At 44.4% G+C, this 24170-nt stretch overlaps 2 protein-coding genes across 3 annotated transcripts in view; one reads left to right on the top strand and one right to left on the bottom strand.

Moving 5' to 3' along the window:
- Positions 1–8594, bottom strand: part of SMAD9 (SMAD family member 9) — a 43337-nt gene extending 34743 nt beyond the window's left edge. Inside the window, exon 1 of one of the 2 annotated variants that reach the window (XM_055701936.1) lies at positions 8377–8594. The gene's annotated coding sequence lies outside the window, so the exon portion shown is untranslated. The remainder of the gene's footprint in view (positions 1–8376) is intronic. The other variant, XM_055701935.1, reaches the window with a different exon arrangement.
- The window catches only part of RFXAP (regulatory factor X associated protein), a 249236-nt gene that overhangs the window by 46788 nt on the left and 178278 nt on the right, over positions 1–24170 (top strand). The gene's annotated exons all lie outside the window — the stretch shown is intronic.

The following is a 24170-nucleotide window of genomic DNA, read 5'->3' on the forward strand; positions in this document are numbered from 1 at the left end:
TTAAATGAATAATGCAAACTTCTGACACTCATTTTCTTGGGTTTTTCTTTTCAAGTTTGTTCTGAAAGCCCTTCTACATTGAACTTTATGTGAAGCCATCAATATCAAAGATGAAATCTCACAGCACTTCATGCCTCTCTAGCCACACATCCACACTGTGAACTGAACTCGCTGCATCCTGGATAAAATAAGGATAAAATGTGATGCCAGTGGCTAAAAATCTATGACATCCAAATAATTTCTCTGAGCTTGTGGAATCATTCAAATACTACCTCATCTACTCACCATTGTTCAGCTTCTCTTGACAGGAATAACACATTCTCATTTGATATAAAGAAGAAACAAAGAAGATTCAAATATATAAGTTGCACACCTTAACACAGCCACATAAATTTCCATAGGCCAAACACTTGCAGATGTGTTTAAGAAGTGTAAATTCCATCACAAAAATAAATTAAGTACCCAGCTTGCTTTTGGTATGCCCACGATGCTTGACTGGGAAGGGATGTACCAATTGCTGTGGTGGGACAGCTCTGGGTGAGCACATCCACAGATGCTTCAACAAAGCTTCGTTAGTGTGACTTAAGGTGGGGAGAATAGAAGGGCATGGAGGTGGTAACAGTACGGCAATGTGCAAAAGGCTGTTGCAAGCAGGATAGGGGCAATCTGTCCTTCACATCCACTTGAAGAAAAAGGGAGAATGTATGGATTGCACAGCCACATGTTGAGATAGTTACTGCTGCTGGAGGTCTGTGAGTTCAGATTACACAGCTTTCTTGCTTCAGGAAGAACTGTGCTGGCCTTACGGAGGAAGAAAGGACAGGAAAACCCTTTGTGATGAGCCCTTCTGACCCTACGTCCCCTACTGTGACCAAGCAAAAGAGCCCCTCTCTTCAGGTGTGCCACCAGGCTAACATGGCTGCACTGGCTTTGGCCTCTGGGCTACCTGCATCCTGCTGCTCAGGGTAAATCCAGACCAGAAGGCTGGACACTCGTCGATTTTTACCTTTGAAAATCTCTCACAATATTTGAAGGCACCCCACAAAATTACCATGACCAAAGTCTGTGCAAAAATATGAAACCAGACCAATTTATCACCATGATCTCTCTTTGACTGCACTTCCTTCCTCCATATTAATTTTTAAAGGAAACCAGTGACTGTGATGTTTACACAGAGTGGACCGCACTGCGTTCCCCAGCTGGGCCACACCGAAGTTTCGAGATGCAGTCCCACAGGGACACATCCTCTTCTCTGCCCCACGCCCTGCTCCCCGTGGGCAGAAGGAAGACCCAGTCCCTGCCGTATCCCTTCCTGTGGCTGCCTCTCTCAGGCTCAGACTGGGAGCTTTGAGGAAAACCCCCTCTCTCTGCTGCCTTCCTCCCGCAGAGCCAGAGGCTAAGGAGCACACATGCTATGGGGGAGCTCTGAGGAAATATTTGTGGGAGATAGCAGGAGGCAGTGGGACATGATGGGGAGGTGCATCAACCTGCCCTGGGGAGCCAAAATGTCTTCTCATGGCTCTGGTTATCCCCATTTTATAGACAGTCAGTCCTGCATTCCTCACATACCCACCATTCCCAGAGAAACTGTAGCAAAGCCATCGGTGTTTCTAAAAATGGAATGGTTGGAAATACGCAAAAAATAGAATTCCTGCTTTTAAAATAAACGCTGACTCGTCTCTAATACAAAGCATGCAGCCAAGTGCCTCCAGAACAAACACTTCACAAAGGAAGAAGGGGACTAGAAAAGAATTTCAGCTTCGTTGCTGACCCAAAGTTTGTATCTACACTAATCAGATCCTGTAATCCTCATTTATCATTCACTGGCATTCTTGGAGCCGTTCCCAAATACCCATCTTAGGAACAGGATTTGCTTAGAGGTAGACATTAAGAATGTTGTGAATAAGGATACAACTAAAGAACAGTTACTTCACCAAGGATGTGGTGCTCAAGTCTGATGGGAACCTATCCTGAAAGTTTAGCGTTTTAAGTTGTAGGAAAGGAATGCACTTCTGGAGCTCTGGTTGCACATTGCCAGTGCACACAGGGGGAAAAGGATAAAGCAAATGTTCTTCTTGTGTTGTGCAGTAGTGCATCCCATCTACCCAAGAGGAGACCTGAGGACCAGCTGGGTGAGGTTCAGCACAGTGCAGAATACCTTCATTCCCTGGGGGAATACACAGAACTGACAGGGAGGCTGGCTCCCACTAGCAGTTCTGCCAGGTCTGATCCTCACAACAGAAACAGGTGCCTGGTTCTCCCCCTGCAAGGACTACATCTCACACCTTTGAGATCTGCTGCCTAGTTGTGCTGGGTATCTGATGCCACAAGGTCAGAGATAACCTGTGACACCAGGAGTTATCTGGGGAATTTGTTGCCTCTAAACATCCCATGTTGCCAGGGCATCCCCAGCCATGCCGCTAGCGGTAGCCTGGCACAGAGGCTCCCTGCCTGACACCCAAGGTCCCTGACAGAGAGAGCGTGAGACATCTGGGAGCTCTGCCTGAAGGGGTTATTCACTTGGTTGCAGTTACAGACACCTTTTGCAGAAGATGTAGCATCACCCAGTTCAGCAAGTGAAATACGGATCGTATAGATCATCAATGAAATACTCAAAAGGAAGAAATTCTGTAAGTGCTTCCTCTCTGACTGACAGCAGGCCTGGAGAGGGAGCAGCAGTACTGCTGGCCACCTCTTCTTCCTCCCAGGTGAGAACGTCTGGCCAAGCGCATACAGGGGGGATACATTTCACACACAAAAGGCTTTCCATATACATCATGTTAGCAGCTTTCCATGGAATCACATTAGCATTTCATTGTGTTCAAACCATATCACATTCAAATCTGTTTTTCCTAAAAGGCTTTCATTGTGCATCACTGTGGGAAATTGCTAATGCAATAAGATTGACATATAGGTTCTCCTGCATGAACATCCGCAGTAATCTGTGCTAATTGAGCCCTCAGTGGCTTGTGAAACCCTGAAGGGGGGAGGATGGGTGGAGCATCCACAGGGTCTACATCTCAGAGAACTGCAAAAAATCAGACTGGAGGACAGGTAAGCACTATTATTAAGTGTGTTTTATCCATGTAAAGATCTGATTCAGTGGCAGGGATTGCCTTGGACAAGAGGCCAATGCTTCCAAGCAATAGCACTGAGGCATTTTCCATGAAAAATATCTGGATATGCTTGGACTCTCATTAAAAGTTATTTCACAACAACAGGACTAAGAACAAAAGGAGCAAGAACTTGTGTATCTAGTTCCCTCCTGTGGGGGGAAAGGAGGAGACATCTGGCCATCCCCAGTGACTTCAGCTGAAGACGTGGGTGCTTGGCTTCTCTATAAACCAAATCACTTACTTATGAAATTAAACAGGCTTCATATGCCTACATTTGAGCCTGTGAGTATAAAAAGAGGGCTGGATTCCCTTTAGCATGTAAGATGACATGCCATGCTAACAACTAGCTTCAGAAAACACTGAGCAAAAGGCAGAAATAGGGTCCTGAGACTTTAAAAGAAACATCTCCCTCTCCTGCAATCCCACCCCAGGACTCTGAGAATGCCCCATGTCTCCAGGGCTGTTTCTCCCTTTCCTCTCTCCTCCTAGCATTCAGCTCTGCCCCACGCAGCCCCTCCAGCCCAAGAGTCCCAAGCAGGTCACCACCAAGAAGCCTCAGTCCCAGCACCAGTCCTGCAGGGCATGTGGCAGGGCAGGTGGGAGCCGTGGGCTGCTGCCTTGCACAGGAATGAATGTCAGTTTTTTCTCTACTCCAGATGTCCCTCTGGAGGCCTCATGCCCTGCGTGAAGTAATTCAAGATCTGTTGATGAGAGATAAATTAGCTACCTCATATGTGCTGCAGGGTAAGAAACTGCACGTTGGCAGCCGGGCCGGTGTAATTTGACAGAGACAAGTAGGTTTGAATAGGCCAGGCCAGCAAGCAACCATAAGGGAATCTTGAAAAGCCACATGAACTGTTTGTGCCTCCGGTCAGTTCCGTGCCTGTTGGGGAACATGTGGGATTGCACCCTGCCACAGGTCTCTGGGTAAATGGTTTTCCCTCAGGTGCCTTGATTTCTGCATCTGTCATACAGGTACCCAGACAAGGACAGCTTTATTAATCACTGTGATCTCTCCTGATAAGGAACACTGCACAGGAATGTTTAAAAGACAAAAAAAAAAAAATAAAATAAAAGGACTTTTTGTTAAGGAAGGGCATGGCAAGAAAGCACACCCCAAAAAAGAATAAGTATTGTTGAAATGTATTGACCTCAGCAGCAGGGTTATTTGTGCTATAAAGGATTTTTCATTACCAGAGCTTTGCTATTAGCAGACACCACTTTCTGGAAAGGGTACCATCACCGCCAGCTCCCTGCCTGCTGCTCTTCACAGCATGGCTGCACGACCGAGTACACCACCAGACCGAACAAACACAAAATAACTGTTATCAAGAAATGGCCAATCTGGCTCCTATTGTAGCCAGGTAATGAGGGTAAAAGAAAGCCTGAAGCAGAACAAACTGTAATGACCCAAGGGTCTGTTAATTTTCTTTCCTCCTCATTTCTCTCTTTCAGTGGATGGCGAGTCTGAGGCCAATAGTTCTGGGGAACTCTGGAAGTGGGGAATGTTTTCAAAGCCTAAACAAAGACCAGGTGTATAGAGAGACTCCAGAACTGGAGTCTGCATGGAGACGTTTCAGAAAGAAAAGCAAAAGACGCAGGATTTTGGCAGGGGTCATGCTGACTGGGAACAGAACGTAGGTGGGAGAAAAGAGCTTGTTGGGAAACGGAAGGTTGCAGTATCAAGCTGGAAGGTTGCCACAATGTGGACTAATGCTTTGGCAGCTGCAAACAAAAAGGAAGGAGGAATGTAAGAAGTAACATGAAGAAAAAGTGTCAGGAGATATCTTGGAGTACCAAGACCTGTGAGGAAACAGAAGAGGCAAAGATGATGCTAAGTCTGGCAGAGGGGAGGATGGTGATGCTACTGACAAAGAAAAAGAGTAGGAAGGAAACAAGTTCTAGAGAGAAGGATGTGGGAAAGATAAGGCATTTCTCCTCCCAGTCAGAAATCCACGTTGATCTTAATGCTGTCTCAGAAAAACAGAGATCAATTACCAGATTTTTGTCTTCTGCTCTGTGTTTTTATGTAGGGGTGACAGCATAAACCGGGAAATCGACTCCACTCCACGTCCACCTCCATCGTGTCCTTGCTGTGCCCTTGTCCAGAGGGGCTGAAGCTCAAAGCAAACTGCTCAACCTTACATCTAAGATGTTGCAACAGCTCTTGCAGAAACCAGCAAGTGGTCCTGAAGACCAATCTGTCTAAAAATCACAGGTATCTGTGCAAAACTTGAGCAGATAATGTTTCACCTGCTTCGATTTAATACATGCATACATGTATTAGTCAGGATCTCAGCCTGGGCTCTGATCCCGCAGTCTATTAGATACACTCATCTGCAAAAGCACAGCGAGGTTTTCAGTTGCTATAATAAAAACACAGGGCCCTAGACTCTTTTAATTCACCTCTTCATCTGTAAAATTCCCACAGTATTAACCATTCAAACATTACAGACAAAGTATAAGATGGGAAATAATTTGGGATATTTTTAAAAATTAATTTTATTATACTGTATTCAGAGTCTAATGCTTCCTTACAACAAATATTCTCTAAGATAGGAATAGGACAGCAATGATTCTCTCAAATTGTCATTGTTATAACCCTTTTTGTTGTTGACGTACAATAGCACTAATGATTCTTTATACCTGCCTGCAGCAGGAAACCAGGAGATCTACCAGAACAACCTTTCCTATGTATGTTTTTGCTGTGCTGTTCAGTTCAAAAATTTATGATTTTTTTTTTCTTTCTTCCCCCATCCCTGTAATTTGTATTTGTAAGGGGTATATTGCACAGCAAATGGAACCTCCGTACACTTTCCCTATATTTTTGGAGCAGACAAATTACCCAGAGCGTAAGTATTTTTTCCCTTCTGGCTCCCCTTATTCTGTTAAATTTCTTTGAAATGGGGTGCTAGTACTGCTGATGCTGGAATTACTGTTAGCCAGTATCAGCACTGGTGATAAACTCTAGCTAGTGTTTTGGTTAGAGGTCACTTGTAATTAGCAGTCATTGTCCTTCGAATTTAACAATGGAAAAATAAAACTTTATAGAGACAGATTAGCCTGGCCATCAAAATTACAGCACTTTAGCATTCAGGGAAGAGGATTACATGACACACTATCTCCCGCGTTGATAACAGCAGATAGCTAAGGATTCAAATGCGAAATGCAGAAAGTCTGTAAAAGAATAAAAGGAGAGAAAGGAGGATTAACTGTCCAGATGTTATATGATACATTATACCAACACTTCCACACTCCTGTTTTAGTGAGTTAGGCCTCGTCTTGTACCCACCGGAGACAATATGGGGCACTGCTACCATTTTCTGTGAAAGCAGCTTCCAAACCTGAGGTGCTACTGAGTTCCTCTACACAGGTCCCCACCTTCTGCAGATATTTGGCACGTGTGTGCATGCCTCAGCCTCAGGCAAGTGTGTTAATAAAATATTAATACTCAACTTCTTCACAAAGTTGTGCGGTTGACAGCTCTGCGTGCATTCGTTTCAGTTGCTGTGCGTAAATAAAAGCTTCTATGTCCAACTCGTATCTATTTACAAATCCTGATTATCATAAGGATTCATGATTAAATACACTTGACCATTATTCCAGTCATTTTTGCAGAATTACTGTTTATCAGCTTACGTGCGAGTTAACGAAGTGAAGAAGAAAATGTTTTTAATACCATCACAAAGGACAGACAAGAATGGGAAGTAATGCCAAACTCAGTAAATACAACACAAGATATCCTTCTTGATACAACTCACTTCAAATGTATTTTTGGGCATGTTTATTTTAGCTACTATGTCAAATTAACTCCATATTAAAATAAAAAAAAAAAGAAAAAAAACCAAAAGAAAAAACAATCCAACCACAAACATCCCCAGCCTCTGCTTTAAAATCTAACAGGAAGCAAACATGAACCAGCCAGACACTGGTACTTATCAAATCTGAAAGAAGGGAGTTGTCTGGCTGGATTAAAACAGATGAGGTTTGTTTGAGTGATGACATTTGTCCTACCATTGCTGAGGGGAAGAATTTTGCAGTGCTTTCTTCAGCTTATACTCCTGAAGACGAGAAGGTTACTCCCACCGCACAAATACATGCGGGTATAAAGATGTACATTTCCACACACGGGAGATACAAGTCCTGAAACTTGTGACATCTGCAGTGTCCTTCCCAAACCACGGCAAACTTCAATACGTTCCCGAGCCGTGCACATCATTTCCCACTTCAGCCAAGGGAGAGCTCACTCACTTAAAAGTTGACCATTCTGGGCTCAAAAATTTTTTCAACCAATTTATAAAACGCAAGTAATTAACAGCACGCGCGTGCGTCCACATGCATGTGTCATTTATTTTTACTCCCACCAATGCCTCTTTTAAAGCAAACCTGCCTTTGAATGAAATAAATCAAATAAATTTACCCGTAAAATCAAAGCGGGAAAACACAAAGTTACAGCACAATATCCAAATTGTTACAAATGAGCCGAACTTTGAATTCCCTCCACTTAGAGCTGCCCAGGCGTGGAGATAAAATTACAATAATTCATAATTTGCCATATCGAGGGCTATTGGTTTTGGAAATGTTGGCTGCTTGCTAACATGTAATGTTTTAACTTCGGAGCCAAAAAAAGGAGAGCCCCCGTTTGTAGCTGGAATACAAACCTAAATCCCAGCAATTCTGCTCCGTTTGGCTTGGGAGCGTGTCCAGGAGCGGGATTTCTTGAACAGAAAATAACCTCTGAAAGGAAAAGCATTTCCAAACGTGTCATGTGGGGGTTTGGGTTTGTTTTTGTATTTTTTTGCGGTGTTTTCTTTTTTTTTTTTTTCTCTCCTACTCGAACGAGGAAAGAAATCCTAACAGCGGGAAGACTTGTCAGCGTTTCGCCATCCATAAAATTGTTTTTTCCCCCCCCGCTCCTCCTTTCGCTTGCAGTCCTGGCGTCGGCTTGTCTCATCTCGCTGCTGCCCCAGCCCCAGCCCCCCCGCACACCGCCCCGGCGCAGCGGGGCCGCCGGCCGCGGGGACACCGGCCCAGGGCGCCGCCGCGGCTGCCCCGCCGGGCGCACGGGGGGATGCTGCGGCCCGCCGCTGCCCCGGGACACGGCACGGCACGGCACGGCACGGCGAAGGATGCGGAGCAGCGCCGGCGGGAAGTTTGGGGCGACGGGACTGTCCCCGTCCCCACGGTCCCCGCCGCCGTCGTATCCCGTACCCCCCCGCCTCGCCCTTCCCGGGACGCGGCCGGGAGCCCCGGCTCTTACCTGCCACCGGGCGCGGGCTGGGGTCTCGGCGCGCCGCGGGCGGGAGCGGGGCTGCAGCTGCGCGGCGGCGGCGGGGCCAGGGCGCAGCGGCAGCGGCAGCAGCAGCCCCGGCCGGCGTCAGTCAGGCGGGAGCCGCCAGGCTGTATTAGTGCGCCGGGCTGGACCGCGGCCAGCAGCGCCGCCGCCGCTGGCCCGCCCCTGCCCCCCCGCCCGCCCCGCGCTCGCACACACGCACACACGCAGGCGGGCAGGGCGCTCACCTCCGGCGCCCCCCGCCCTGCAGCCCCGCCAGCGCGGGGGCGCGGCACCCCCTCCGCAGCGGGCACCCCTCCGCAGCGGGCACCCCTCCGCAGCGGGCACCCCTCCGCAGCGGGCACCCCCTCCGCAGCGGGCACCCCGCGGCACGGACACGCACCCACACACAGAACCCACCCGCGCACCCCGCCGCCTCACAGCCACCTCGCCCCCCGCCCCGCTCGCCCCCCGCCCGGCGCCCCGCGGGAGGGCCGCCGCCTCGGGCGCCGCCATTTCCCCGCCCCGCGGCTCCCGGTAGAGGGGGCGCCTCGATCGCGCCCTGCCCTGCCCGGCGCGGCCCAGGGCCCGAGGAGAGGCTGGAGGGAGAAGCCGGGCCTGGGGCTGCGGGGGGTCGTCGAGGCTTTTGTATGTGGCCGCCGGGGCCGCCCCGGGGCAGAGGCTCTGCCCGGTGCCACCGCAGCCCGCCCTTCGCCTGTGGCCCCTCACACAAGTGATGGCCACAGTGGCCAAGCGGGGTGTGGGGCCACTTCACCTCCGTCCTGCACCACCCGGGGCGATGCTGACCAGGCTTTTGGGCACAGGGGACAAACTCCGGCTATGGGCAGAGGCTGGGAAGATATCTCTCTGGGGCGGCTGGACAACGGCAGAGAGATGTGGGGTACGGCTGCGCCTTCCTACACCGCGCTGTGCTGCGGCCACCTGCTCTCCCCGGGCGTTACGCTCGGCTTCTCTGCCTGGACCCCACACCAGAGCTGTCACCTGCCTGGGGTGTCTGACAGAAACCCCCTTCGTCTGGTATTTGGGCCATGGCAGCCAGCTGGGCTCCCACTGGCTGCAGAGTCCGCATCTTGAATTTGCTGTCCTTAAGATCTTCCTGGCAATTTCATGAGCTGGGCTCGTAGGACCTCCACTTAGCTTTTAACTGCAATGCAAAACCAAAAAACAAACCAAAACAAATCATTTGTAAACAGGATTAGCAATACTTGCACAGGGTTTTTGAATGGTCCCCTCAGTTCATGGGACTGGTCAGAGAACAGCAAACTGCAGCTGTAACCGGTGAGCAGATGCATTTACGGCTCTAGGTATTACCTATTAAACCCTCATATTACCTATGAGTAACTATTTCTAGCTACGGAGCATATTGCATTAGCTGTAATAAGGAGGGGCTGAAAGAGAAATATCAGGGAAGTCAAGTGGCTTCAAGGGCACAAGAAATAAAAGGTTGGGTGAAACTGGGGCTCTAGACAGCGCTAGGAATAGGTTCTGGCTGAACTTGACCCTGGTTGCATTGAGGGGCTCCAGTTAAATCCCACTGAGCCTTTTGAGGTCAATCAATAAATATGATTAAAGATACCATCCTGCTGACATTTTCACCAAAATTTTTTACATTGTAAAACATGACAGAAAAGCTAACATTGTTTGAGTATACATCAAAAAGCCACAATGGAATTATAGCTACATGGCGCAAATGTATCGGGGCATATGCGTGTGCCAGGGTTGTGGTGGAATAGGGATATACAATGTAATGCCTCAGGTACCTCTGTTCCTCACTTTGGCCCAAAATGTCTTAAAAATATCAGCGGCTTCCCCACTTTACTGTGTCCCTTACCATATAGGAAACTTCTCAACAGACAAGTGGCAGAAGACATGCTGTTATTTATAAATCACTGTAAACACTAATAAAATGCTAATCATACATTCTAACTCAGCATGACTTGAGATTTTATATTCATAATGCTGTTTAGTTTTAACTTACGCACTTAGGATTTTCACTCCAAATGCTATACATGTGGATAGTTAGCGTGGCTAGGCTGTGGCATGGTGTGTAACTTACCGAAGCATGGCTCTTGATTATGAATTTGAGGGATCTTATACCACGTTCTGCTGTGTCCCACTGCAACTCTTTCAGGTGTTGAAACCTCCATTTTCTCGTGCCTCTGCTCACAGTTGCTGCAGCCAACAAAGACGTGGCAGGACAAGGTGGGTGTATAGTCTCACTTTTTCGGTGCACATGTGCTATCTCCAGCCCATCTTCGTTAGCAGGGTGAATTAAAATGTCAGTTCTGCTACTGGAGATACCCTAGCTAGTGGGGGATAGCAACAGAGCCACTGCATAGATTTAATAGGCAGTTCCCAAATCTTTACTTTGATAGTAGCTGCAAGTTAAATAGGCATAGACTCTTTGTGACGTGACTGAATTGCATTCATATTTGTGTGGTGCCAATTTTAACTGCACCGTTTTGAAAAAAGCCTAGCTAAAAGAGATCACATGGCTCTATATATTACTAGAGTTTGTTATACTGCAGACTGTACAGCTGGGAAGAGTTTTTTTGCATACAGTTGTATTTCAGATCATGAGGCACATGCGTGTAGCTGTTTTATTACAATGGTTGACTATCTGCTGATGTTACCTGTGACCTGCTAAACCTATTGAACTATGTATCTTCTCAGGAGTAGGGCTCTCCTTTCCCCTCTCACTAGACACGCTTTCAGACCCACCCCTGAGTCCAAATCCTTGTCCGAGTGGCTTCCAAAGCCTGTGTCCTCCTTGAAAGGCTCCACTGCCCCCTCCTCCTGCTGGAGTGACTCATCACCTGTCACTCCTCTGCACCGCCTGGGCTCTGCTGATTCCATTTCTCATTTGCCGTTATCCCACTCGAGTGCCTCATTTCCCATCCTCCCCCTTATAAGTGCAGACACCCTCCCTTAGCCTGCACATGGTGTAACTTTCCTGCTCAAATCCCATCCTGTAAAACACCAACCAACCTTCTGTACTTAGAAACCAAACCCTGATCTGAGAGTATTCCTTTTTTTTGGCCTGTATTTTGTCTTTTTATGCTGGATAGCTCTGTAAAGAAAATCATCAGTAAAAGGATATGTAGAAAATAGTAAAGACTGGACGTAGCTGTAAAAGGGAAGGAAGGGTTCTAATTTCTTTTAGCGCTGAAACTGTGTGAAACACATAGAATAACATGAATTTTCCACTTGGAGGGAACTGCAAGTTCCTAAGAGCTGTAAATATATCGACTGTATGTACCGCTCCAGGGCTCCAGTGAAATACTGGCACTGTCCACCACTGAACAAGAAATAGCTGTTACAAGAGCAGGGTCGTATGCTGCGTGATGGAGATACCTCGAACGGCTCCAAGTGTGCTGGCACTGGCACTGGAAGACTTCTAGCCACAGTATCATGGATTTGCTGTGTGAGTTACATTTTCCTCATGGGCTTTCTCTAGGCAAAGACGCAGCAGGCACTCGCCTCTGGCAGCAGATTCTTGGGAACAGCAACACAGCTGTGGTTCTGCTGCCCGCTTTGCCTGTGCCAGAGCCCTGGAAAGCAAGGGCTGTTCCTGTGTGGCAGGGTGGAGTCAGATGTGCAGGGCAGCATTGTGGAGAAGGAGAAGCTGACTGTTGAAGCAGCAGCAATCACCATCTGTCGCAGATGGAGTGACACACTTCACTCAGAGAAGTAGCAAGATGTTTATTGGTATATAACAGAGCTTTAACAAAGTTTGATAGCAAATGCAACAGTGGTGTAACAAGATTCGATGGCAAGGTACACTTAATTCTTTATTGCACCAAGGACAGGGTCAGACAAAACTGTCAGGGAGACCCTCCCATTGAGTCATTGAGGTTCAGAAAGGACCCCCTTGTGCTCTAAACTCCTTCTCAGAGGGGAGTTTAGGCGTGGCTAGATCCAGACTTAGTCTTGGACTTGGTCAATGGTTTATTTCTAAAGGATTATATGTGCACAATCAATACTTTATACCAGTTAGCTAAGATTTCAGTTTAGCATGCTATTAATCACTTACCAAGAATCTGTTGCAGCAAGGAATCTCTCAGCCTCAAGGTGTATCCTTGAGAGGCATCCCTACTCAAGGGGAGATCCTGGAGCGCAGCCCGCTGCCGTGCAGGAGCACTCGACTGGCTCTGGGCTGTCCACTATTTATGGAGTAAGATAATCGACTCGGTCATATGGGAGTATCGACTACAGAAGTTAGGTTCTTCCACGCTTGGCTTGAGTGGGACCTTGACCAGCACCTTTAAGTGGGCACATTGTTCACAGCAGTCCCTGGCTGTTGTGTCTTTATCTGTCTCCCCTGAATCCACCTTGAGTCAGATACGGCCATCACGACCCAGATACACCCATCACGACCACCACAGGTGGTTATCACTTGAGCATTGTCACGGAAACAAAAGTTTGGGGGGTAGGGAGCAGGAAGCACACCACCACACCATCTCACTCTCTCAGTGGGTGCATGAACAAGGAGTCCAAACCCTACCGGGATGCCTAGTTCCATGCCTTTTGCTCCCCTTCTCAGGGTAGGACTGGGTGTAGGACCGGGCCAGTCCCAACCCCTCACCCTTGGGTGTGGCTACACCTGACATTGCTTGTGCTGCCTAGAAGCTTGGAGCTTGCTCAGTTTACCCTGCTGCTTATTCACAGGTGGTCTGGGTATCTCCTAACTAAGGTCAGAACAGTTTGGACACATCTGTCTCAGATTTAACAATAAACACTTGAACCATCAGGGAGCCTTCTGTCACACATCTTTTCCAGCACAAGCAGGATAAAACATTTGCTCCATACAAACATGTTTCATGCTACTCACATCAATTTCCTGCGTGTTTGTGACTTAAGATGCTAATTGTCAGAAGAAAAACAGGTGGAAAAAGCAGCTGCAATCTTGTGCAGTATGCTGGTAAACGCAGCATTGCAGAGGCTGTGCTGGGCAGCTGGGCTCTCTGTTCTGTCACAGCAAAGGCATTAGAATTGCTCATCTCACTACTCTTCGCTTCAGACTCTAAAAGTGAAGCTATAAATTCAGAAAGGCAGAAGAAGGAGGTAGGCAGGCAGGTTTGGAGATGCATGCCTAAAAGGAGAGAAGGAAAACAGGGAATCAGCAGTAGCATGGACATGTTAACAAGGAGCACCTGAGAAGACCGTAAAGCAATAGTTCAGAAATTATAGGAGACACAGAGGTGAACAGGATGAGTAGCTTCGTGTACTGCCACCTGAATGTGGATTCAATCCCTTTTCAGTCAGACAATGAGTAAGAGCTAAAATTTATCATTTAGCTTCATGGCACTTTTCATCCAGAGTTGAAAGAGGTGTTAAGAAGTGAATGAGCACACTGTGATATGGACAAATGAACTTAAAACATTCTTGGTAACTTTCAATTACCAACCTAAAAGGACTTAGGAAAACATTTGAACTGGCCAGGTTACTACAGGTTTTAGAATTGGAAATTATGATTTTCTACTCGTCACTGTAATTGAGCTAAAGATTTTTGTTATTGTGTGTATGTAAGTACCTGCTGAAGCAGCTGCACAAGAATGAAGTCATATTATTTGTGATTAAAGATTTTGCATGCAAATTCTGCTCTGAGCTACAAGAACATAAATTTTCAGTAATTCCAGTGAAATTTGTCATCATCTTATTATACTCAAACTCCCTTGGTTTTTCCCTTTTCTTTGATCCACATACAAAGACTTGCCTTTAATCCACTGAAGTTTTTAATGCACTGAGATCCAGCTACCTGTCTCATTGTTTGCTCTGAGTTTGCTCTCTGCTACAGATGCTCAGAACAATATGGCTGTTGGGATGTCTTTTTATTTCAAGAGATGTGGATTGATCCAAGACTAGCTGAGATTAGTTTGAAGTACAAGATCTTCCAGCTGACAGTCTATTGCTTCCTCCTCAAAACTGTGGAAGCAGAAGGACAACCTACTTTTGGTTGGAGGAAGAAGGACAGAGACAACCTACTTTTGCATTTCTTGTTCCTTTTGTGTAACAATGTTGATGACTTAGTAAACCTTCAAAGGTAAAGTCTAGAAGGATTCTGTTTCCATTCTTTTTAGGCAGCACTGGCTGAAATGTGTAATAAATCACTTGCCTGCTCTTTGCTTGCCCTGGCTGAAATATTTATGTGCCTCAGTCTCAGCTGGCATTAGTTCAAGAACCGCTGTAATCCCCTGCCTTCACTTCACCTTCTGAACTTCACACCTAATGTTGGGAAGAATCAGATGAACTGTCAGCCATTGTATACAACCCCACTCTTTATTTTACCAACCTGAAAAGTTTTCTTGTTGTTGGGGATTTGCTTGGATGAAGAGAAACAGTATGAAAAGATTCATAAACAGTAAGAATGAACCACTGTCCTCTGACTTCACACATACCCACAGGTCTCAGGATTTCCCTGAACTTTGGCATCAAAGCCAACAGCTATGGTTGAGCTAGAGCAAATCTTCTGGAAAAATAGATTTTGAAATCTTTAGTGATGGAAAATCCATTACAAGCCTTGCTAAGTTGTTCCATGTTCAGGCTTATCCTTGCTGTAAGAAAAATGGCTTTGTCCGCTCTGAATTTTTCTAGCAATTTGATCTTGTATCTTTATACACAAGGCTAAAAGCTCACAGTCTGTACTTATGCTACCTCTTCCTTCATACACTTGAGAATGGCCCTTAAGTATCAGGTGATTAAATCATCTTAAGAGTCACTGGGGTCTCCTTTGAGCACTTTCTAAATTCTCAATGCCTTTTTGAATTGTGGACATCAAGAGCCCAAGGTTCTCCAGCTCGACCAGACATCAGGGGACATACACAGAGCTCAGCCAACTTTGTTAGCCTTGTTTATTATGACTTAAGTTCAACTATAAAGATCACAGTAGCATTTTAATAAAATTTTGGCTCTTGCTGAGATGATGCCCAAGATCTCTTTAGATTCCAGGTTAGACTTCCCATCTCATACTTTGGACTGAAAACGTTCTTCACTCCTGCATGTCACCTTACTGTGAGCGTGCAGGAACATGCGAGTTTTTCGCATCAGGCTTACAAGCAAGTACTGCAATAGCTTCCTTATGGGTGTGGGGGGAACTCCCCCTGAAGAGCAGATTAGGCAAAAATATGTCAGAACAGCTTTGTTCTTGCAAATAGGGGGAAATGGAGTGACATTGAGGTCCTCACCTGTCCTGTTGACAATCTAACTACATAATTTCCTTGATTTTTTCTCCTCTTTTCAACAATGCCATAATTTGTGAGATTGGCAAAGTTCTCAGTAACACCTCCATCGTTTGTTCTGTGTCATTGTAAAATCATAGTTAAATATTGTACGGTCAAGACATGATCTCTTTGAGCCCTCATTAAAAGCCCATCAAGTTGATAAAATTTTCCCCATTTGTGGTGACATTTTCAGACCTAGGATCTAGTTAGTTTTTAATCAATTTAGAATAATACAAATTCAATACAGCTTACATTAATTTCCTAATTAAAATGTCAGGTAGCGTGAAGCTGAATACCTCTGAAAAGTCTGTAATATCAAACCCATTTCCTTTACCAGCTAAACTTTTAATTCGATTTTAATTTCACCAGATACTTTTGTTCACTGGTGATACTTACATTGTCCTCCTTTAATTCTTTAGCAACTATGACCTGTGTAAACTGTTCCACTGTTTTACCTGCAATTTGTTTAGAGCTCTGAAAGACCTCTAATTACTCCACCTGTTCCATATATGTCTAAAAATGCTGGCGTAATATTAGCTGTCTTCCACCTTAATGTTCCTAGCCTTCCAGAATCTGTTGAAGCAGTGTGCATCAGTCAGAGAGCTCCTCAGTGCTCATATTTACAGTTCTTGAGAGCAAAGTGTCAGGACCTGATGATTTCAAAATCAGTTTTTAACAAAAAAGTTAGGATTTGCTTTTTAACATCATCTTCAGTTATCGTTAAAATAGAAAATATGTTATTACCTTGCCGTACAAGTAGTGTATAAATTAACTTGTTATTCCAGATACTTTTTGAAGTCTTTATTATTCACAGTTCTATCATTTTCACCTGGTACTGATACAAATAATTGTTTGAATTACTTTAATTCCTGGGATGCTTAACTCCGTTGTTACTGTTAATTCTGCTAGCCATGGATTTCTGCTCCTTTTGTTTCCATTATTACTTTTTTTCTAAAATGACTATTTCTTTTCCCCCCCCCTGTGTTTTATAGACTGTATTTGCATTCAGATCCCTTCTGAGTCTGTCTGTTCTCTGTTAACCAGAATAGCCCCCGTTCTCAGTTAGGTGTGGTTTCCAAAGCATCTCCTAGAATGTTTTAAGCAGTTCCTGATTATTATTGCCTTTTCTATTTTTTTTTTTTTGCTTTTTCTTGCTTTTCAGCTGATTAAGCTTTTAACTAAAAGCTATTAGAGAGCTTTGTGAGACCAGATTGTTTGGGGTTTTTTTTAAATGACCAAGAACATGTCTATCTGTCTGAACTATCTCCTGGTCACACACAAATGCGATCAAGTCATGATACCTTGCACTGAAGCAATCTCTTTAATTTACTGACAGGTTTCTTTACCAGTCGAAACTGAGACTGACACATATTACTTTCATGTTAGATGCTGAAATTTTTCTGAATAAAGTATTTAGGGAACCCATCCTTTGTGAGCAGAACTTTTCACAAGAAATTATTGACCTGACAGGATACCTTTCCTCCTTTTCTGAAAGTACCTTTAAAAGTGGGTCTGTAGAGAGATTTTTTTCGCTTGGCCATTATATATATATATATGTATGAGGAAGATCAGCATGTTTTTGAAATATTAAGAGTGTAGTCATCTTAACATGCTAATTTCAGTTCTTGTGGGACTTCTTCCATTTGAAAGTGATCCTAAACAGTTCCACCCACAGAAGTTTGGGACAAAATAGAAACAAAATACTTTTGTCTTTATAATGTTAAGGGATGGGCATATGGAAGTGTTAAGTTAGTCACCTGTGAACAGCTTAATTGTTCTTACCATGTTTTATCTTCATAAACCAGCCACAGTGCAGCAGTAATCCCTAAAAAGCCCTTGTATGTTGTTTTTATTTAGATGGCATGGTTATTTGTATCCTCATGTACTAAGTGGTTTCTTCATATAATTGCTGTAGAAAGGGAAATTAATGGTCACAACAGGCCAGTAACTCCCTGCCCTGCACCCCTGCCCCCCGCCCCCCCCCCCCCCCCCCCCGCTTTTTATTTTTCATGGACTTACAAGGTCATTAACAAATGTCTCCAAGAAAGCCCATCTTGGCATGTTTTTTGAAACTCTCTTCACTAAATCGTGTCCTCAGCCTTCCTTCTCCAGATGAAAACATGAAAAGATGTTCACAATTAATGTTGATGGCAAACATCTCCTTAATAATGTTTTATGTTAAAACACTCCCATGATTTAAACAAAGACAGTATATATGCCTTCCAGGGGAGGGGGGAAAGACATCTTCATAAAGTAGACTATTTAAAACTCAAAATATAATGAGGGGGAAAAAAACCCTCAATGATGTCTGATAGACAAGAACATTGTGCTGATAAGCACAGCTTATTTGTTCAGTGTTGGCATTAAAGAAGGATGCAGTGAGTAGAAGGGAAAATGCCATTTGTATTAGAAAACTCAATGTATTTTAATTAAAAACTTGATTTATATGGATCAGATTTATCTGTATTTTCACTATCTGGCAGAAGTAAAAAGAATCTCATAAATGTACAGTTGCTTCAAGCAATAGGGGTCAAGCAATGCATGATTTTACCATGTGTTTGCTTTAAAACAAGTTGGGTACTGACTGAATATTTTGCCTAGGGGTTCCAAGAAGAAAACCATTGCACTCCAATCCAGTCCTTGCAAATACATTAATAGCAGTTGTTTTGGAGATCGTGAAGTTATTACTACTTCATGGGACTAGTAGCAATGGTCTGTTTGGACGTCTGTGCCTTTCAAAGGGAGACGCATTCGATAATTTATGCCCTGATTTAAAGGTGACTGCAGTTCTTGGGAACTACTACCATTTTCAATAAGTTATAGATCAGGCAGTTATTGAGTAAGGACTGCAAGACTAAGCATGTGATAAATTCACTCCCCTGGGAACCACCTGGCACCAAATACTAGGCCCCACATTTAATCAAGTTATCAGAGAAGCTGAGTTACATGAAAATCTGTTTTACTGGTTATCTGTTCAGTGACTATTTGTTAGACATCCAAAATGTACAAACCTTAAAGAATATTTTTATACCTACAAACATTTTTTTAACCCACTCAATGTCTAAAATGAAATACTTTGGGATAGCGCCTTAGTCTTACAGCTTTTAGCCTTACCATAAAGGAAGAACTAGGAGAAGAAGAAGCTGTTTTGCTATGGAGGAAAATAGACCAACATTTCAAGATGTGCCACTAAAATATACCTCTAGGCATATCACTGTATGAGCTTCAGATGAGAAAATATTTATTCCTTAAGTCTTAAAGTACCTACTTATTTTCTAGAATCTCACCACATTTGCATTATAGGGATGTACAGTGGTACACATACTGTTGCCTTTTTATGATGTCTCTTCACCTTGCTCCGCTTTCCAGTCCATATTCCAGAAAAACTTCCTCATTTCTTCCACGGGGACATTTGCCCAACTATAACATGGACTTTTTTTTGTTGTTTTGTGGCTTCTGAAGTTTTGCTTCCCTCCACCACAAGACTTAAAGGCACCATATTCTGCAAACTAACACATTTAGATTCAGTGAAACCCTATGTTACTGCACACTAATGTAATAATGAGAAATGTAATTAAAGTCACTACTATAATAACATCTTATCGGAATGCACAATGAAGATAAACTTGCTTATTCCAGAGACAGAGGGCTTATTGCATAGGAAGCAGTTTGTTCTGATGGACTCTTTGATCTATAACTGCTATCTTTGTTAACTGGAGAGGTGGGGAAAGGCTTGGTATATATTGCCACATTTTCCTTCATCTGCCAAGAGAAGAATAATTAAAAATAAGGGGGGCTTCACGATCAAAGAAATGGAAAAAGTTACGCTGCCTAGTGAACAGGCTGGGGAAAAAGTTTTTAAAAAGATCTTCATTAGTAAATATTTAGAAGGCACAGATGCTGAATAAACACCTCATTTAGCTACAGACTTCAACAGAACAATTACTGTATGAAAAAATCAAAAGAGTCAGAAGAAAAATAAAACTGGGTTGGTGACAAGTATGTAAACTTTGTATAGAAATACCACAACTATGCACAAGGTATCAGGTTTTCTTCAGAAAGGGCAAGAAATTACTCTGACTCATCTCTCCATATTTTGTACACAAATGAGACTGGATGGCAACTGAAAGCCTCAGACGTTTCAGAAGTCAGTCCCTGGGAACTGGTTGAGATAGTTTCAGCATACTGGCCCTTGGCACTGCATATCTCAAATTGGGACATTCAACTAGCTCTGGTCTTCCAAAAAAGGCACTAACAAGCACAGGGAAATAAAGAACAAAGGGAGTGATTTCTTTTTTTCTGCTTAAGGCTTGTGAAACCTAGAGCACCGCATTAATAGTTTATTCCAAATACTTAAAAACTCAGTGCATGGGTCCATGTTTGCAGAGCCCAAGTGGAAATGACTCAGCATGCCAAAAAGAAAAAGAGCAGGCTGTCCTGTTGTAATCCACATAATTAAAATATTCTGCCTAAATGCATTACATCTCCCCACACACATCAAAGGCTTGTGTTTCCTCAAACTCTCCATTTACATTTAGGGAAGCCAGAGTTCTTAAGCTGTTGTGAGAGAGAAAATGTGATGTGGTCTGGGCATCTCTGCCTTGGTGGGGATAACAAATCACAACACTCTATAAAATACCAGGTCCCAGGCAAAGATGCCTTATATATAATGTACACTGCAGCAGTGCCACTGCTTTATGTTGCCACAACAACCCTTTGCTGTGCTAAGGACTGTATGCCTGATTCAGTGTGTATGCTAGCCGGTATTGAAATGCCTGCACTAGTGCATCTAGGTCCTTCAATGATCTAGAAAACCGACAGCCCAGCTGTGTGAGAAAACAAGGTTGCAGGTGTTAAGGAATAGTCACAGGAATTTATGTCCTAGTCAGCAGATTTTAAAGGCTTCCTGGGGGGTGATTTTTGGTTTACTTGGTTTCTGAAGGTTGTGTGAGGAAGTCCTGGGAAATGGAGAGCTGCCTGGAAGGATGGCCTCTCTGAGTGAATGGGGCAAGGGCCTGCTGTGACACTACTGGTATTTAGATAGGGCTATCTTCTTCTGCAGGGTTAGATAAAAACAGTTAAGACTTTCTTCACCTGAATGCGTGAGGTATTTACTGTCTTGCCTAGCAGCCTACAGATGGTGAAGAATGCAGGTTGAGAGCTTGCAGTTTAGGGAAATAAAGACTCAGAGATCCTGATTTGGGAAGACCAGCAGCAGCAGCTGCGGGGTTTTGGCCCAGTAATAAGAGTGATTGTGATTGCAGAGATCTTCTGAAAAAAAATGAGGATCCAGGAGTAATTCTTGTCTGGGCTGCTTGCACTACACTTAACAGGTAGTGGGGTATGTGTAGCCTCATGGGGCTTTGCTGGGAAGAGAGATGGGTAGGGAAGATGAGGGGCAGGCACTTAGTGCTTGTACTTCTTGTATGAAGACCAGGAGGCCAACTGATGTGAGCAAGGAGAATGATCAAAAGCCTTAGAAGAAAAGGTGGAAAACAAAAACCTCTATAGCCTGGTTAGCTGGGCCTAGATTGATGTGGCACAGGTCAAGGATGCTGAGAACATGAAAAGAGTGAGGATAGGGTCCAGGATGTGGTGGTGGTACCCCTCCCTCTCCAGATGTCAGGTCCGATCTTTGCCTTGGTTTAGGGGGCTGTGTTCCAGCTACCTATGTGACAGTGTCAGGAGTCTGCTAGTGGGGGCAGCCACTCCATGAGATGGAGGCTGTCGTGTGGCCTGTATTCCCCTTGGCTGAAGCAGCTTCTCCCTTTGGGTTTCTTTAATGTTATCTGGCACTTCCAGAGGGCTGGTGCCATTTACTAGGGTATTGTACCGCATATCTCGTGAAAACAAAACTTATGACCGACTACTATAAACAACTACCACACAGTGGTTCTTTAGGGGATGAAGAAATGAGACCATGGACTGAACACATTTTTGAAAAATTTCCTTGCTCAACTTCTTTTCTTTTCCTGTGATACGCCTAATTTTCTCTAGCAGAAGTAACTGATCATTCTGTTGCTTTTAGTCTTATGCTAATGGTTTCCCAATTAATTAGGCCTTAATGAAGAGCTGGGGAATGATCTTATTTCTACAACATGGCTGTATAATCCCCTTCTGGTAAAGTTTTGATGGCAATTGTAACAGTTCTCCATGCCTGCCTTAGCCCCTCAGTCGAAAGCTCTTGGGCATAAGAGTAGGTGGTTGCTCACAGCGGTGTGATTCTCACAGTGTGAAGTAGGTGGCTGGGCTCTTTGTAATGGACTAGACTAGGTGCTCCCACAGTGGGGTCAGTGAAGTGTGTGTGCAGCTCCATGATGGTCTTCAGCTGATGAAGGTAGGGCTGCTATCAGTAGGGACCATCCCACTTTCCCTGGCTGTGCCTTCTTGTCCCTCTCTCATACAGGCATTTATAATTGGGTCTCCATGGGGAGAGCTTGATGGGTAAAAAGTCCAGCTGAAAATGAAGCATGTCAAATGTGTTAGCATTCAGCTGGACAACATGCTGATGTAGGTGTGGTTGTGCACTAGTGACATGAAGGAAAGATGAGGATGACAGAATCACGGAATGGTCAGGGTTGGAAGGGACCTCTGGAGATCATCTAGTCCAACCCCCTGCTAGAGCAGGTTCATCTACTGCAGGTTGCATAGAATCGTGTCCAGGCAGGTTTTGAATGTCTCCAGGGAAGGAGATTCCACAACCTCTCTGGGCAGCCTCTTCTAGTGCTCTGTCACCCTCAAGGTAAAGTTTTTCCTCATATTCAGACAGAACTTCTTGTTTTAAGAAAATCAAGAGCACACCTTACAGCAGCAGGGGAACATTATGTAGGCTTAGTGACATGGCTGTCTCTCAACGGTATGGGGGCTCTATATGCCTCTGCATGGCACTTAGGGGTTTTGTTTTCATGTGTGTGGGAGCAAAGCCATTTGGAGTCAGCTGCTAGAAAACATGACACGTTTGAAATGTCTACTTCAAGAGGCACTTGGCTCAGGACTTCACAGGGGTCTTGCACCCCTTTGTAGGACAGTAAGCACCAGACCACCTTCTGAGGAAGGTATGAAGTAGGGACTATGTTACCACAGCAGCATAGTGGTTACAGCAAAATGGAGCAGGGAGGTTCTGGGTCCTCCTTGGCTTAAAGGAGTTTAATCTGTGGTACCTCCTTTCTGAAATAGCCACTGAGCTATGGGAAGGTCTAGCATGAGGTCATTGAACTCTTGTTGAAACTGGGCCGCTGTTCAGCAAAGAGTGCAAGACTCTTGAGGGCACAGACTAAGTGGAGAGGTACACAGCCTCCTTTTTTAGAGAAATGTGTCTGAGAATGGGAAGTCTTGATTCTTGTCCATGTACTGGGAACTGCTTCACAACACTTGCCTGACAAGCCATTGACTCTGCAGCATTGGAAACAAGACCGAGGACTCCTTTCCCAAGGGGATATTTAAACTTTTCATTGGAAAAGATTTAAACTTTTCATTGGACATATTTTGTCAGCAATGATTTTATTACTCAGTGGCTATTAATCATGTGCCTTACTGTGGCACTCATATTTCAAGTCATTAGCCTTTTTATTTTCTGGCAAAAATGTAGTAGATCTGTGAGAGTGACTGTTCCCTGCTGTTGAGAAAGCCATGGCATCATAAAACTTGAGAAGCCTTGCACTAATGTAATCAATCTACTAAATGACATCTATATTTGAAATACTGTGTGCACGTATAATGCCTCACAGTAGAAAACAAAATACTGCTAGCACTACCATGTTGTGGCTCTGTTCTGGCATTTGGCGAGTTTCTTGTGTGAAACTTCTGTGCTGCAAACGCTTCTTCTACCTGAAGGTCTGTTCCCTCTGACTTAGTGTTGCTTATCAAACACAAACGGTGTGTTGCCACATAACATCTTGATATCAGGTTTGCATCTTAGCAAAATGGCAAATAAATCTTTTTTATTTAATTACGTTATCTCTCAGATATGAAAGATAATGTTTGCCACTGACTTTACATCCAGTGAATGTTTCCTGTAAGTTTTTTTGCTTTGTTAAGCAAAGCCCTAGGAAATGTGAGCCAATTTATTTTGAAGCTCTTTAGCGTCTTACTGTCTACAAAGGCAACAGCCATCTTAGGTGCATTGCTCACTTTGATCTGTTCTCCTTTCTGCAAACGAAGAATTAATCTATACAGGACACAGTCCTATCTAGAAGTACTGTATGGGATCCAACTGTGAGTGAATAAAAATGCAGATTAAATTAGGGGCAAAATGTTGACAAGTCTGCAAGACAAACATGGAAAGAATGAACCTTTTGCAGACCTATGAATGTGAGTTTCCTCAGAAACTTTTAGGGTCCTTGTAAATTATTATCTAGGCACAGCTGAGAATAGCAGTCTACGTGCTTGCTGACTTTTCCTAGTTCTTAAGTATCTGACTGAGTGCAGCAGTAGCTTTATGAATGACCATTCTGCAAATATTTTCCCCAAACTTCTGGCTTGATGCATGAGTAAAAGCTCTTGCACATTGCTCAAACTTGTGCAACTATATTATACATTAGG

This window comes from Falco cherrug, chromosome 2 (assembly GCF_023634085.1).
Source record: "Falco cherrug isolate bFalChe1 chromosome 2, bFalChe1.pri, whole genome shotgun sequence".
NCBI classification, from domain to species: domain Eukaryota; kingdom Metazoa; phylum Chordata; class Aves; order Falconiformes; family Falconidae; genus Falco; species Falco cherrug.